At 39.0% G+C, this 5,171-nt stretch overlaps 1 pseudogene; it reads right to left on the bottom strand.

Annotated features, from left to right (window-relative positions):
• Positions 1–525: 525 nt before the first annotated feature.
• Positions 526–1,278, bottom strand: LOC118851769 (annotated as a pseudogene).
• Between the last annotated feature and the right edge of the window lie 3,893 nt (positions 1,279–5,171).

Here is a 5,171-nt window from a genome sequence, read left to right as displayed (position 1 = left end):
CCAAAGAAACTGGAAGACAATGAAAAGATTTAAAAAATGGAAAAGATCTGTTCAGATTTCCATCATTGACAGTGGAGTCACTCTGTGTTGACTCTGATGATTGCTGATATACTTCATGAGGAAGTAGAAATTGCAATAAATAAAATAAAAATGAGAAAAGTAACTGTACTAGACAGAGTATATGTAGGATAGTTCCATGCTGGAGACAATACGATCTTGGGGGCTTTGAGGGATTGATTCTCAAAAATTTTTTTTTCCTTGGAGGCAGCTTTCAAACGTTTTATTCACTTTTGGATGTGCTATAAATAAGTGTTTCCACTATGGAAAAGAATGTTATGAGCGCAGTACATGTGACTGGGAATGGATTTGCTGAAGACATCTTCGAAAGGGTAAAAGCTTAGAAAACAACCTGGAGGCTGGAATTCAGTTCTTTATATAAAGTCCCTTGTAAAAAACAAACAAACAAACAAAATGAAACAAAAATAAAGAAAATAAAAGGAAAGAAGGCGAGGCCCGTGAGATGATTTATTGCAGTAACACATTCTGGTCCTTGGTCTCCTTCTCAGGCGCCTTGGGGCTCCCAGGCTCTTGGCTGCCCGCCTTCTCCTCCTCTTTCTCTTTCTCCTTCTCCTCCTTCACCGACAGCTCTGACAATTTCTCCACCACTTTGTTGGTGATTTCTTCGCCTGCTCCTGCTTTCTTTTCTCTTTCTTCTATCTCATTCCTGAATTCTTCAAACTTTGCCTTAAACTTCTGGGCATTTTCTGCGTTTAGGAATCGAATTGCCAGCAGCTCAGGCTTGGGGCTCTCATCAGCAAAGTCGGCGTGTGTGTTCCAAACCCAGGCCCTGTCGCTGCCTGCGTTGGGCTTCAGCTCCATCAACGGTGTGATATAGTGATTTGCACACATCTTCAGGGTTTGTCCCTTCTCATGAGGAGGCGAATCGTCCCTTTCTCCTTGTGCTTCAGCAGCTTCACGTCACCCGTCCCTCGCTCTTTCCATTCTGGAAGGTCATTCTCAGACGCAAATCGGAACAGTTTGGCCCGCATCTTAAAGAGCTCTTCTTCATCTTCCTCAAGGGTCTTAATCTCCTGCTCAGGGAGAGACACGATGGGCTCAAACTGCGGATCGTCGTTGGAGTCATCCACATTCTCTGTGGAGGTGTCATGCTCCTCATGAGCTTCCTTAGCAGCCGCCATCGGAGCGGGGGGCGATGCGGCGGAGGCGGTGGTTGGTCCCGGCGGTGCGGCGGCGCTCGGTCCGGTCCGGTCCGTGCCTCGTCTGGCGTTGGTGCCTCCTCGCCCCGCGCTTACCTCAGCTCAGTCCCGCCGCGCGCCTGATTCTCAAAAATTTGAGAAGAGAAGATGCCAGATGCTTGGGGGAAAAAATTGAGGACCTCATTACTACTGAAAAAAGATGATCCAGAAAGTATCTTTACGATGTCGAAAATATTCTACATATATACAGAATATGCTTGATTAAGACATGAGAAAGGAGAAGACAAGTTATCAAAAATGACATTCTATAGCAGATCCAAGGCAAACCATTCAATGTCACAGTAATTCAAGTCTATGCTCCAGCCACCAATACCAAAGAGGCCAAAGTGGATCAGGTCTATGAAGTCCCACATCTTCTAGAAATAACATAAAAAGATTTCACATTTATCATAGAGATTGGAATGATAAAGAAAGAAATCAAAAGATAATTGGAATAACAGTCAAGTTTGGCCTTGGAGTACAAAATGAATCAGTACAGAGACTAATAGAGTTTTTTCAAGATAACTCACTGGTTATACAGCAAACACTCTTTTTCAACAACCTTAAAGATAACTCTACACATAAACATCACCAGATGGTCAATACTGAAGTTGCATTGACAATACACTTTGTAGCCAAAGGTCAAGAAGCTCTATACAATTGGTTAAAACAAGATCCTGGCTCAGATCCTGAGCTTCCTGTTGCAAAATTCTGACTTAAATTGAAGAAAGTAGGGAAAACCATCTGTATAGGTATGATCTAAGTAATATCCCTTATTAATATAAAGTAGAAGTGATGAATAGATTTAAGGGATTAGAGTGCCTGGTAGATAGAGTGCCAGAAGAACTATGGATACCACTTTTAGGGAGGTATCCCAAAGAGATTATACAAGTAGGAAAGGGAACTGTATGTTCAAAAATATTTATAGCAGCTCTTTTTGTGGTGGCAAAGAATTGGAAATCAAGGGGCTGCCCATCAATTGGGGAATGACTAAACAAGTTATGGTATATGAATGTAATGGAATACTATTGTGCTGTAAGAAATGAGGAGCAGTAGGAATTTATAATAACCTGGAAAAACTTATGTGATCTGATGCTGAGTGAGAGGAGCAGAACCAGGAGAATATTATACATGATTACAGACATACAATATCTCTGATCATTAACTTTGGATCTTCTCAGCAACGCAAGGTTCTAAGACAACTCCAAAAGACTCATGATGGACAAAGCGATTCACATCCAGAGAAAGAATTATGGAGTCTGAATGCAGATTGAAGCAAACTATTTGCTCTTTTTTTTTTTGTTTGTTGTTTGTTTTTGTTTTGTTTCTTCTTTCTCATGGTTCATTCCATTGGTTATGGTTCTTTACAACTTGACTATTGTGAAAATGTTAGTGTCAAGGTATATGTAGAACCTATATTGAATTGCATGATGTCTTGGGTGGGGAGTGGGGAGGAAAAGAAGGGGGAGAAAATTTGAAACTCAAAAACTTGTGAAACTTGATGCTGTAAACTAAAATTAAAATTAATTAATTAATAATAAAAATTACTATGAACAGAGGTTCACAATATTGTACAGGAAACAGCAACAAAAAAACATTCCAAAGAAAAATAAGAGCAAGAGAGTAAAATAGCTGTCTGATAAAGCTTTACAAACAACTGAGGAAAGAAAGTAAAAGGCAAAGGAGAAAGTGAAAGATATGCCCAGTTGAATGCAGAATTCCAGAGAATAGGAAAGAGAGATAAGATTTTTCTTAAATGAGCAATGCAAAGAAATAGAAGAAAACAAGAGAATGGGAAAGACAAGAGATCACTTCAAGAAAATTATAAATATCAAAGGAAAGTTTCATGCAAAAATGGGCATGATAAAAGATAAGGACTTAACAGAAGTAGAAGAGGTTAAGAAGAGGTGGCGAAAATATGCAGAAGAACCAAACAAGAAAGATTTTAACATCACGATAACCACAATGGTGAAGTTACTGTCTAGAGCCAAACATACCAGAGAATGAAGTAAAGTGGGCCTTAGGAAGCATTGCTAACAATAAGGCTGATTGAGGTGACAGAATTTCAGCTGAGCTATTTAAAATTTAAAAGATTATGCTGTTAAACTACTGCACTTAATGTTCTACCAAATTTGGAAAATTCAACAGTGGTCACTAGATTGAAAAAGATCAATTTACATACCAATCCTAAAGAAGGGCAATTCCAAAGAATGTTCAAATTATTGAACAATTGTGCTCATTTCACATGACAGCTGGGCTTCAGCAATATGTAAACAGAGAATTACCAGAAGAGCAGGCCGGTTTTTGAAGAGGCAGAGGAACTAGAGACCAAATTGCCAGTATTCACTACATTATGGAGAATGCAAGGGAGTTCCAGAAGGAAAAAAATCCACCTACTTCTAAAAAAACTTCTACTTCTAATAAAAATCTACACTAAAGCTTTTGACTGTGTGGATCAAAACAAAAAATGACAAGTCCTCAAAGAGATAGGAGTACCAGATCATCTTGCCTCCTGAGGAATTTTTACATAGACTAAGAAGCAATATGTAACAATTGATTGTTTAAGATTGGAAAAGGAGTATAACAAGAAGTATATTGTCACCTTATTTATTTAACTTATATGCAGAATAATGCAAAGTGCCAGACTGGATGAATCAGAAGCTGGTTTTAAGATTGCTAGCATAAATATCAACAATGTCAGATATTCTGATGGCAGAAAGTGAAGAAGGATTAAGAAGTCTCTCAATGAGGGTGAAAGAAGAGTGTGAAAACTGGCTTGAAGCTCAACATAAAAAAAAAACCACTAAGATCTTGGCAACTGGTATCCTCCCTTCCTGGAAAATAGAGGGAGAAGAAATGGAAGCAGCATCAGATTTTGTATTCTGGGGGCTCAAAAACCACCTCAGATGGTGACTATAGCCATGAAATGAAAAGACACTTGCTTCTTGGAAGGAAAACTATGACAAATTTGGATGGCAGTCTAAAAAGCAGAGATATCACCTTCGTGACGCAAGCCTGGGACAGTCAAAGCTATGGCTTTTCCAGTAGCAAGGTAGAGCTGTGAGAGTTGCACTATGCAAAGCTGAGTGCTTTACTGATGCTTTCAAATTGTGGTGCTGGAGAAGACTTTTGAGAGTCCCTTGGACAGCAAGGAAGTCAAATATGTCAATACTTATATAATTCAGACTATTCTTTGGAAGGATAAATACTGAAGCTGAAATTTAAATATTTGGGGCACATAAGGAGAAGATGGAAAAGACAAATATGCTGAGAGATGGAAGCTACAAGGAGAAAGGGATGAGAGGATAAGAAGGATAGATAGCGTCATGAAAGCAACAAACATGAGCTTGGACAGACCTTGGGAGATGTTTAAAGACAGAAGGGCTTGGCATTCTGTGGTTCACAGGGTCACAAAGAGTCAGAAACAACTGAATGACTGAACAACAAAAACAACATAGCAGATCGTACAAAGTCATACAATTTACTGATAAGCATAGTGAGTACAAGAACCTATTGTGATTATGGTACATTGACTAAAAAAACCCCCCAAAACCCACATCTAATTATAAAGACAATGCTGTCACTTTAAAAGCTCTCTTCCAGCAAGATGTTTCCCTTGTATGTCAAAATTATACAAGATTCATCAAAAGCTATAGCAACATAGTTTTGTCTGATGACTATCTTATAAATCAGTCAACAAACATTTATTAAGCACTTATTATATGCCAAGAACTGTGCTAAATTCTGGGATTACAAATGAAGACAAAAAAAACCAGTCCCTACCCTCAAAGAACTTACATTGTAATGGGAGTAAACAACACATAAAAGGAATTTGAAAGGGGAAGGAGCAAGGTACCCAGCGTACGAGTATGATGGAGAAGTCCAGAGTGTGCCCTGGTGAGGAATGAAGACGTC

This window comes from Trichosurus vulpecula, chromosome 5 (assembly GCF_011100635.1).
Source record: "Trichosurus vulpecula isolate mTriVul1 chromosome 5, mTriVul1.pri, whole genome shotgun sequence".
NCBI classification, from domain to species: Eukaryota; Metazoa; Chordata; class Mammalia; order Diprotodontia; family Phalangeridae; genus Trichosurus; species Trichosurus vulpecula.
This window is presented reverse-complemented; position numbering and strand designations above follow the sequence as displayed.